Source organism: Macrobrachium nipponense, chromosome 30 (genome assembly GCF_015104395.2).
Source record: "Macrobrachium nipponense isolate FS-2020 chromosome 30, ASM1510439v2, whole genome shotgun sequence".
Classification (NCBI taxonomy): Eukaryota; Metazoa; Arthropoda; class Malacostraca; order Decapoda; family Palaemonidae; genus Macrobrachium; species Macrobrachium nipponense.
This window is the reverse complement of record NC_087218.1, coordinates 8,286,804-8,299,303: the sequence shown is the minus strand read 5'-3', so window position 1 is coordinate 8,299,303 and position 12,500 is coordinate 8,286,804. Positions and strand designations below refer to the sequence as shown.

The window sequence follows — 12,500 nt, the reverse complement described above, 5'->3', positions numbered from 1 at the left end:
GTTGTAGAAATGGCCTCAGTGACGTAGATTGTAAAAATCGCTATTATAAGATCTGTTTCAACTACGGAAAGTTAGTGTTCGGTTTTCAGTAGAATTTATATTACAAGTTTAAAGGAACAGGTAAATGGTAATGCTGTCTTCAGAGCTAGGATAAATGTGACGGGTATGACGTAATAATAATAATAATAATAATAATAGTAATAATGATAATAATAATAATAATATACTTCTGTCAACAACAGTAGAGTAAAAGCTCCATCGTAAGCTGTTGAGTGAAATAAAAAACAAAACATCTTAACAAGATGAAAGAAAAAAAATGAGAAAAAAGAAACGTGTAAATTGCTGCTAAGGGGAATGACTCCTGCTGCCTTTACAAATAAAATTAAATGAAAAAAAAAAAAAAAAAATTGGGGTCCAGAACCGGCCACGGGTCTATCTCAAAGTCGAAGCAGCAACGCTGGCTCTCGGCCATTAGCCCACCACCCCTTGCCGAAATGTGTATGGTAGTCATGACGAACAAACAAACAAAAACCCAGAGACTCAGGTGAATGCGTAACCTCCAACCGACTTTTATTAATGTCTTTGCTTCCCAGCGACTCGTAGGTTAGTCTATAATGTCAAATGTCACTAAGGTCTTGCATTAGAGAAATTAAAGCAAAGGGAAAAAGAGATCACTCCTCATCATCCGTAGTTCTCACACAAATTGTTGCGCGATGGATGTGCTGAAAGTGTTGAATTTGCTTTAATGGCAAAATGGATGAGGTCACAGGACTCGGGTCAGGAATTAAAAAAAAAATAAATAAAAAAAATTTAAAAAAATCTGGGCGAGGGAAACGTAGTATGGAATACGACCATTTAAAAAGGGAAATAAAACAAAATTTGGAATTTCAAAATAGTTCTCAATTTGATGTGGACCAAAGAAAGTTCATCAAATATTTATGTTAAAAAAAAAGTCAAGACGAGAGAAACGTAGTCTGTGGAATACGCCCATTAAAAAAAAGGAAAAAAAGTAAAAAAAAAGATGAATTTTCAAAATAGTTCTTTATTTGACATGACCAAAAAAGGTTCATTTATATTAAATGAAATGTATAAGTGAATCAGTACCTGTGAAATAAATTTAGCATTGAACTCATGCTGCATGACCTTGTAAGACATTAATTGCAGAGAGCCGAAATGAAGTGAATTATATCACGCTGATGTAATTGCTTCATTTCTAGTAATCGTTTGTAGTGTGATGTATGATTATATCTTTATTGATTATTCTAGACCTTAACGACTTTTAAACAAATCTTCGTTATACTTCTAAGCCTCTAAAGTGTATAAATCGACTTTAATTCAAATAAAAATGCCAGTAAGTGATTAAGGAATTATTTGACTTGGATTGGCCTTCTGGACTATCCCGCCATTGATTTGGACGCGAAGGCTTTTTATAGATATGACACACATTTTTTTTCTGGCTAGTTTTATAGATGTTGCTCGTGATTTTCCGTTTTGGTTCTATGAGGCGTTTCGTAGAATTATGCCTATTCTTTATTTAATAGTATTTTTAGTGTCAAGGAATAAAATGTACTACCATTTTTTTGAAGTAGTACATAACTACTCTATAGTAAGTTTCATTTATATAATTATCCTATGTAAGTCAAGTGAAGGGTTAATTGAGCCTTTTAAATAAAAGAGCATTAAGACGAACCAGACAACAAAGAAATAAGAGTTAAAAAAAAAAAAGTAAAAGTTACATCTTCACACATGATGTGCAAATCCCGTAGACTTCATCGCCCAACTCTCCATCTGTAAGTGCAGCAGATTTTCATATTCGCCGCTCTGATCGCTCAGGGATACTCCATTATGAAGGTCGCTGTTATCAGTCTTTTCAGCAGGCATATACGCTCTAAACGTTGACTTGAGCGCTGCTGTTTCGACATACGCGGGGGCTGACGCTCAAGCGGTCGTTAATACGCTAATGCGCACGACGTCAAGTGATGATGACTTCAGTAAAGGAGAAACAACTATGTTTTTGGTTAAACCTCCCGATTGTCTGTTGTTCGGCTCCAGTCGCTCGACTTTTCATTAGCTGGTTGTTGTTGTTGTATTTTATTTATTTATATATTTTATTAATTTTATTTTTGCAAATGCGAACGGCGTGCGTTCGTTTGTACATTTTTACTAGCGTTTTATGTACGCGTACGGACGCACATACATCATATATATTTGTTGTAATAAGTACGAGTAACAAGGAAATTGATTTAAAAGTGGAAAATTTCCCACCACCATAGAGGAATAAATTATGAATTAAACGAAATAAAATAAAACTCATTGCCACCGTTGCCAGAAGAACATTGGATGTAAATCACTTGAGTAAATGGGGGAAAAAAATAAAATTCCTTATTGGCAATAAAAGGAAATGATAAATCTGACATTTTTCGGACGGCAAGAATAAGAAAAATAAAAAATATTTGTTACCATCTTCCCTTTGGGAATGAAAGGGCATTAATATTATTATTGCCATTTTCATGCTTTTATACTTCCATGAAAAATAAATACGGGAAAGGACATTACTGTTACTTCTTTCTTCTTGCTTTTATGAAAAATAAATACGGCAGGTTTTTTTTTAGCGCACAAAGAAGTGTTTTATTCGCCAGCATTAAACTTTGACTACTATATACGAAGAGGATATTGATCAGAAATGTATGTGTGCACATATATATAGGAGTTGCTTGCTTATTCATGTTTACTTGTTGTGACAGTGAAAATGTATTTCTGTTTTCAGAGCATTGGAATATTGTGTATGTTTGAAAATCAGTCAATACACACACATTTATATATATATATATATATATATATATATATATATATATATATATATATATATATATAATATATATATCTAAAAGTATGAAATATATATAATATATATATATATATATATATATATATATTATATAATATATATATTATATACATATATGTGTGTGTGTTTGTATTTGTAAGTGCATTTATATATTTATTTACTTTCAAACATTTACATTATTTCAATGTTCTCAACAACAACCAAAATAATTTAAACTGTCACAGCAGATAAATATAATAATCAGCATATATATATATATATATATATATATATATATATATATATATATATATATATTACAGACATAAGTTATTTATTTTTCAAATTTCCAGTCCGCACTCCAGCGAAATTTATTTCACGAAATAATTGATAAACCTGAATATCAAATACAACTCGGCAAAGAAAATAAGCCTAAGTTAGCCATTTCTGTAAAACTTGCTTTAGCCATAAAAGATGACTGATCAGAGATTTAGGAGCTGAGGAAGCAATTAATCAATCTTGATCAAGTCCTCATAGGTCATTAGCGCCAGTGTGCTAATGATTAGTGCTAATGGTCTATGTCTTTGTTCTTTCTTCGGTTAGAACTCGTTTATTATTTTCTTTCGTTAATTTAAAAGAAATTTTACGCATTACTTGTCTTAAGGTTTTAGTTAGTAAATTAAAATCGTAGTTCATTATTATTATTATTATTATTATTATTATTATTATTATCATTATTATTATTTTGCAGGTAACACGACAAAACCAGCAAGTTCTATCCCATTGATGTCAGCGGGACGATGGCCGGGTGTGAAAATGTGAGTAAAGTTCCCGTAGACTTTATTTTGTGTTGCTCCTTCTCATTAAATCTGTAAAATTCTAAACAATTCCGCCAGTTCAGATAACCGACTACCAAAAATACTCCTCATAATTAGGCCTGAGTAGTTGCCGAACGGAATGCTAAAATAGGTAGAAAGTAATGAATAAAAGCAGCTAAGAGCGAAGGCAATTTGAGAGAATTTTATCCCAGCAGCAGCCGGATGGTAACACATCGTCGTTAGCGTATAAAACCAAATCGAACGGCCTCTCTCGGCTTTGAAGTCTCGATTCGTCCCGTAAAACATAGGAAATATTACCTGGTGATTTTCTCCCCTTCTTCTCCTCTGCTTCCCATTTCGGGTCGGAATAGCGCGATGCTGAATTTGCGATTCTGCGGAAAAAATAAACAGCGTTAAATCCAAGTCGAAGGGAAATTTGGAATAACAAAAAGATATGTTAATTCTGGTTATAATTTGTAAGCAACAAAATACATTTACGTCTCATTTATGCAGACTAATTTTATTTTTAGTTCATTGTGTAACTGATGTACAATGAATTATTATTCATCTTTATGATGCCAAACATAAATCTTTCTGATAATTACAGATTATTACCTAGTACATACAAGTGTGTTTTATTTTTTCCTTTTTGTTTAAACTAATTCCACGCGTGGATATTTACAGGCTATGCTACTTCCTGTTGTGTGTGTGTGTGTGTGTCAGAGAGAGAGAGAGAGAGAGAGAGATAATGATAAATTAATTGACCCTTAACATGATGTGTTTTGCGAAAATAACGTTATGAATAAAAACCGATGCATCGTATTTTATGGATCAGTGTTGTTCATGTAAACATATTGAAAAAATTATATCAGCTCTTGTAGATAATTACACTTTTAGACACTAACAAAGACATTTCACTTTGCCCATTACAGTTACAGAACAGCTGATGGCAAAATATAGTCGTAAATAGTACATTTCTTTATGAAGGGTCACAGAGTGATATGTTAAGTATCAGTAAAACGGGAGTATAATTATTGTTTCTATAATTATTGTTTCTTTATTAAGGATTCGCGGAGATAAAAATTTGCGGTCAGCAGCTGCAGGTCCTTTGCAAAAAAAATCGGGGAAAACATGGAGAGCATTGCAAAATTCAGGAGAAAGTTCATTCATTTAAGAAAAATAGTAGGAAAAAAAATTCATGAAAATTTCCTAAACAACAGCGCATGCCAATGAAAAAATACACGACGAAAATATACTATTTAAAAAAACAGGTTCACAGAAAAATATTATCAAGGAAAGATATTACAAACTGATGGAACGAAGGGCAGAAAATGGAACGAAAAGTCAGGGAATGTGACAGTGATTTTCTCTAAACAAAAGAAAAATACTCCTAAAGATTATATTCAAGGGAATTAAACACAAAAAATCTGTTAACAGGGACACGACTTTTTAATAAAAGGCTGAACATTAAAATGCTTAGTCATTTAAAAATGATTAACCACAACTAGAAGAAAAATCACGAGAAAATTTCTGAAAATCGTGGAAGAAAAATTATGCATGATTTTTTTTTAGAAAAGTATCCTAAAATTTCTACTGAAAGCGGTATATGCTAACAAATAAAAGACGCACACTAATACGCGATGTGCAGGTAAATAAATTGAAATAAATTTCTGTGAACGAAATGCCGATGGAATAAAATGCCAAAAAAATTAAAACTGTATCCTTTAAACAGCAATAGACACAAGAGTTTAAAAAATTGCAAACAGCAGAATACCAGCGCAGTAAAATATCAGGAAATAACCGGTGCTGTTCTTCAAATACAGATGCAAAGAAATCAAAGGCCACAAAGAAATCAACGCAAGACATTTCTGTAAACATCAGAACACCAACGGAATAAAACCACGTCGAAATAAACATGAATTTGATACAAAGGCAAATTATTGGCTGAGGCAGTTCATTCACGTTTAGGATTACGGTGGTCGATATCACCAGCTGCAGCAATTTACAAGTAGCGCTAATTTACACGGAGGAGCAAATTATCAGGGATTCCAATGCACGGGTCGAAGTGTGTAAAATGAGTGTAAATACAGAAAGAAAAAGACAGGTCATGCAATGAGGGAGTAAAAGGAAAAAAAAAAAAACAACTGTTTGGACCTGTGATAATTTTTGTTCATCTCCAAAATCCTATTGACAAATTTTAAAACGGCTGGAATAAATATCTTTATATATATATATTATATATATATATATATATATATATATATTATATATATATATATATATATATATATATATATATGCACAAATATTTAATAAATTTATGCAATAAGTAAACTTAGTTCACTTATTGTGGAAGAATAGGAAAATAAATGTAGGCTTCGTAATGATTTTATAATTGGAACATTCACCAGAAATATAATAAAGTTTTCCTTTGTCTGCTTTGAACACGGTTTTTTTTTTCAAGCTTTTATGTTTTTTGTTTATAAATGCACTATATACATACATATATATATATATATATATATATATATATATATATACATACATATATATTATATATATATATATATATATATATATATAGTATATATATATATATATATATATATTGTGAGAGTGTGATTTGCATTGGAATAAGCTTAAATTATTAGGATGTTTTCATAAACTTTTGCAAAGTAGGTATTCCTATATTTTACACTTAAATTCTATTTTACAGTATGAATGCAATATATAACGTTTTGAATATTTTAAATGAATATTTGAATTAAAAGCACCATGAATTAAAAATATTCGATATATCTGAAATGTTTACAGTTTCATAAAACTTTCCGACGCTTCCAGTTCTTTGTGTGTGTGAATCATGTGTGAATCATAAACTTTAGACAGTACACAGGCTCAGTCAATTTCTCTTCATATCCGTAGTAGAAGGAAATATATTTCGTAGCTTGTTATAATATTCAATATAAGAACGAAAACTGAAGTTATGAAAAATGTAAGTAGATGCTAATGTTGGAATGAATAATCCAGGCAAGTGTTCCTTTCAAAAGGGAGTTCTGATTGACATTGATTTTGAAGTCATTAAAATGGAAGGTAATTGATTATTTCTAAATTGGCATGCCAAATCAAAATCAGAATGGGTTTCTCGTTAACGTAATTATCTAAAATATATATATTATTTTAAATCATTTGCAGCTTCACTTCATTTTTTCTTAGAAATTAATTTCCTTCATAATTCAGTTGACCGGGATTAGAATTATAATTCAAGATACCGATAAGTGTTTTAGAACGTTTTATTTTTTTTATTGTCGAAGCCGTAACTAATTAATTTCATCTGAAGTATTTCAAAATTCTAAGATACAATTTCAACGAAGATTACTCAAATACTGAAATATTCTGTATAATTATTTTGACTGAGACAACAGAAACTGATTCCAATATCTGATTCAGTCTTCTCTATGGTAGAGGTAAATGAGACGCAAATTTAAATTTTAGACACAAATTTCTCCAGATCCTATCAGCGCAATTAGCATTCATAGATTAATACCCCAGCTGATGGAGGACTAATCAATGGGAATAAAAAATCAGTTATATAGGAACAGAGGATCAAAGAAGTTTGTACGCATGACAGAAAATATCAGTGACGTCAGTTATACGGCCAAAACGTACACTGAAATTAAAAGTGGTTATTGATGAAGCAATACATAAGGATAACAACACAGGGAAGAAGTAAAAGAGACAAATTTAATGAGTTCATTGCAAATTAACAAATGTAAGCGGCGACGAAAACCATCCAACAAAAACTGAATTTAGTCAGCGTGGAAGGAACTGGAGACATGATGGCTATAGTTGTGTCCTAAGAAATTAAATAATTAAAGAAAAGCTGACAGACAGACGAACGACGGCTGGAGTCAACAACGGCATAAATACTATATCGACCTTTAATACTAGAAAACAAACATTAATCGCTGACATTAGTCATCATAAAGGAATGATAATGACAGTTTGACGATTCCCGCATAAAACCTATCTTAATTCCTCGTGTGACAAAAGGCGGATGACAAGTAAATATCCTACGAGATATCATAAAGGCCGCGATGCACGCATGCATATATTTATACATATGTATTTGCATACATATGTATACCTATTCATTAAGTGTCCACCGGATTCGTGAAAAGATGGAAGGGCTTGTAGTATGTATTTACAGCCTCTGGTAAAACAGTTTGTGAACGATTATGACTCATTTTTATGACTCCGTGAATAATTAATATGTTCCAACATAAAACCACACGGTGGAGGATAAGCCATGTGATAATATGGGTGGATCGGTCGCAGCAGCTCCAGTGTCACAGCCATATTAGAAGACTTATTATTCAGGAAGAAAGGAGCTTTTATTGGAATAAACACGCACCGTGAATAAATAGTTTTTTGTGTGTACGTGCGCACGTTCTTACACACTATATATACTATATCCCTATATATATATATATGATATATATATATGATATATACTATATATATCTATATATATATATATATATACATTATATATATATATATATTATATATGGTATATATATTGTATATATATATATATATATATATATATATATATATATATATTTCATATATATATATATATATATATATATATATATATATATATATATATATATATATATATCATATATATATATATATATATATATATATACATGCACGCTAGTATTGCGTTCACACGCCTCCCGCCCGTGCATGAACCCGCCCATGCGTTTTCCTGTCCGGCAAACGCAACAAACAAATAGAGACGCATCGATTAATCTAGCTTAAACGAGGCTGTCATTCTCTTCTAAGATAACGTGAATCAAGGGGATCTGCCCTAAACGACTTCTTCTTCTTCTCCTTCTTCTTCCTCCTCTTCTTCTTCTTCCTCGTTTTTCCTCCGGTATGGCGACTCCATTTGCATATTCGTGTCCGTCCGAATTCTGGAACACGAAACGACCGCCCACCCCCTGAAATATTCGTCCGATATTACAGAGCCCAAGCGCGTCACGGAAGGAGAGGGAAGGAGAACAGATCACGAAGAGCAGAGAGAGAGAGAGAGAGAGAGAGAGAATAGGCAAGTCACCTCAAAAAAGACTTCCTCAAGTTTGTGCTCCAAGATCACCTATGCGGTGATGTATACTAGTATACTTAACAGTCAACCGAGAGAGAGAGAGAGCCATGTAAATTCACAAAGAAATGATTTATTCAAGGCTTAATCCGGTTGTTGGTAGTAACAGATATACGCTTTTAAAGGTTGTAATAAAAGAATAAACAACTGAATGTTCACATTTATCAGGAACGGATTCCGACGCTGGGTGCCTTCGATATATAGAGGTGTATGTAATATTATATATATATATAGATATATATAGATAATATATATATATATAATTATATATATTATATATATATATTTAATATTATATATATATTTATATATATATATATATATATATTATATATATACACACACACACACCTTATATAAACATGACTTATTCCCAAATGGAAGCGCCTCGCTAACCCGGCCGGTCGTACTGCTAACGGAATTGCAAATCTACAAAAATACCCAGCGCTCAACTTGGCATGGAGTACTTGGAACTTGATGGCGAGCTAACATACGCTGGAAAAAGGGAAAAAAAAAAAAGGGGGGTCGATTTTCTGGAGATTTAAAAAAGAGAGAAGAGGGTAAAAATGACAAGGAGAGAGAGAGAGAGAGAGAGAGAGAGAATAAAAGTCTGAATTCAGAAAAGACTGAATATAAAGTCTGGGACCACGCTCAGCCATGGTGGGTTTTGGGTGGGTCGGGCTGCTTGTGTTGGGGTTCGGGGGGCGGGGTGGTGGGTAGTAGGGAAGGGGGGAGACCGTAGATTGGCTTGTGGGAGGGGGATGGTCCATGCAGGGTGGGGGGGGGAAGGGGGGGGTGGGGGGGGAATCGTGGAAGGGAGGGAGGGGGTGGGGTTGGGGTGGGGATAGAGTATCCAGCGAAATTGATAGTCGGTATGGCAAACAGATGATTAAAAAGACATGATAGTCAAGACTACCTATGACATTGCCGTGATGATAGAGACCGCTCTCCTGTTCCCATCTCTGAATACAATACACATTATATATATATATATATATATATATATATATATATATATATATATATATATATATATATATATATATATATTATATATATATACATACATACACACACACACACATATATAATATATATATTATATATATATATACATATATATATATATATATATATATATATATATATATATATATATATAATATATATACTGTATGTAAACTCCGACCCTAATATTCTTCCTCTCTCTCTCCCCTCCCTCTTTTGCAATCGTTTTCCTCCTCTTTCCTTCCTCCTCCTCCTCCCTTATCCATCCTCCGTAATCTCCCTCCCTTCTCCCTCTTTCGCATTTCTCACCCGAAAGCTGCTCAGCTCCACCCAAATGCCTGGCCCCACCCAGTCATTCTCAAACCACCTCCATTATTTTCTGTACAATATTTGTGAGTTATGCAAATACATCTTTTAGTCTTCTCCCATTTCTTTTCTTTCATTTGCTTGCGCGTTTCCCTGTTTATATATATATCATATATATATATATATATATATATATATATATATATATATATATATACATGTATATATATATGAATGTCTCTTTTTAATGTAATACAACAGAAGGAACTGGCTCTGAAATATATAGGTTGCAACGTTCAAAATATTGGGCCATTTATCTTCAAATTATATATTTTATTATTAATATATATTATATATATATTATATATATATATATATATATAATATATATATATATATATATATATATTATGAATATAGAACTAAATATAGTATATTATTTTTTATTCTATCCTATATATAGATTATATATTATATATTATGTGAATGTGTTTATATATTCACGGATGTTTATGTTTACGTATTTCGTGCGTAAGCATTCATTATAATGTAATTATATATTAGTAATTATATTTATATCATCACATACCAGTATTATAATTTTTGTATCTGATCTTTCCATAATATATAAACAGATTGAAAAGAAGCAGGGTCGAAAAAGATGATAAGGGATAGAGGAAAAAAAATAGGTTGGAGAATTAGGAAAGGGAAAATATTTTCCCTATTGACAAACTTCTCCCAAAAGTTTCCTGGCGGACAAAACCGACTCCTTTTTTTCTTCTTTTTTTTTTTACTTCATCTCTTTTGAAAGATCCAAAACGTGAACTAATTTGCCGAAGAGGAAAAATAACTGTTGGACAGACCACTCTCTACCTCCTTCCCTCTCTCCTTTTTTCTCTTCTCTCTCTCTCTCTCTCTCTCTCTCTCTCTTCCAGAATAAGTTTTCTTAAGTGAAATGAAAAACATACTGGCAGACTAAGACGCTATGTCGAAAGCTACTTCCATAATGATGCAAAAATTGATATTGAATGGGACAAATATATACATTATATATTATATATATATATATATATTATATATAGATATATATGTGTGTGTGTGTGTACACATATGTAGGTATATACATGCATAAGTGTGGGTATCTATGCGTTGTTGTAAACATTAATTATATGGGTGTGAATGAAGTATGGTTACATACACTTAAGAAATAATATGGCCACAACTGCTGCATTTGCATTTTGTGAGTAGCCAGCTCTTCTTAAGGAGACGGCGTAGCGATGAGTTTCTTTTAATACATCGATATTATTTCAGTATGAAAATTAGATTAATCCTTTAAAGTTATGAATGTATTAGATCATTGTGGCGAGCATTTAAAAGCTCGGCAATATCTGCCCGATCTTGTGAAGGTATTGAACCCCAAAGACGTTCGGTTCGAGATAAATGCACAAAATATTACAGTCGCCCATTTTTCTCTTTTAGTTGGAAGAAGAGGAGGAAGAACAAGAACGAGAGGAGAAGAAGAAGGGGAGGAAAAAAAGGGCGGAAAGACTTGGAAAATGGAAGTAAGAATAGGAAGGAATTGTAATCGGGATAAACGGAAATAGACGCTTGAAAATATATGGAGAGAGAGGAGAGAGAGAGAGGAGAGAGAGAGAGAGAGAGAGAGAGAGAGAGAGAGGTGGGAGCAACCGCTCAATATCGCGGCCAACGTGTCCTATTCCCTTCCCTTCCCTCCCCCCACCGCCACCCCCCCCTCCCCCCTTGCAATCCAGCTTTCAGTTGCCAAACGCTGCTATCCTGTGCAACATCATCATCATCATCATCTACTCTCTCTCTCTCTCTCTCTCTCTCCTCTCTCTCTCTCTCTCTCTCTCTCTCTGTACACTTTTGAATTCTACAGATTCTTCCATCCTCACCGTATCTGACAATAAGAAAAATGTAGAGAGAGAGAGAGAAAGGAAGAGAGACAGAGAGAAGAGAGAGAGATGGCCTAAAAAAAACTTAAGTTGTTCTCCTCGAATGAGAAAAAATCCCAATGGAATAAGATGAATGAGAAGAATGAGGATAGAGAAGAGAGATAGAGATAGAGAGAGAAAGAAAAAATAAAGAGATTTAGAGGGGGAAAGATTCAGCAAGGTCATTATCCTCAAAAACGGGCTAAGGAATATAAAATGGTTAAGGAGAATCTGGATGAGAGAGAGAGAGAGTCAATTGGAATTCCGGATAACGAACGAACGCTGGAAATAAAACATTGCTAGAAAAGACCTTTGCAACATCCAGTGATCGGCCAGGGCTCGTTGTGTGCAATCAAATGTGTGACCTTTATATATATATATATATATATATATTATATATTATATATATATAT

At 32.8% G+C, this 12,500-nt stretch overlaps 1 protein-coding gene and 1 long non-coding RNA gene across 6 annotated transcripts in view; one reads left to right on the top strand and one right to left on the bottom strand.

The window, feature by feature from the left end:
* The window catches only part of LOC135202253 (uncharacterized), a 1,045,919-nt gene that overhangs the window by 367,043 nt on the left and 666,376 nt on the right, over window positions 1-12,500 (top strand). For all 5 annotated transcript variants that reach the window (XM_064231542.1, XM_064231547.1, XM_064231544.1 and 2 more), the window contains one exon: window positions 3,579-3,645. The gene's annotated coding sequence lies outside the window, so the exon portion shown is untranslated. The remainder of the gene's footprint in view (window positions 1-3,578; window positions 3,646-12,500) is intronic.
* The window catches only part of LOC135202254 (uncharacterized), a 113,810-nt gene that overhangs the window by 87,397 nt on the left and 13,913 nt on the right, over window positions 1-12,500 (bottom strand). The window contains exon 2 of the long non-coding RNA XR_010311697.1: window positions 3,964-4,037. This is a non-coding gene — a long non-coding RNA (uncharacterized LOC135202254). The remainder of the gene's footprint in view (window positions 1-3,963; window positions 4,038-12,500) is intronic.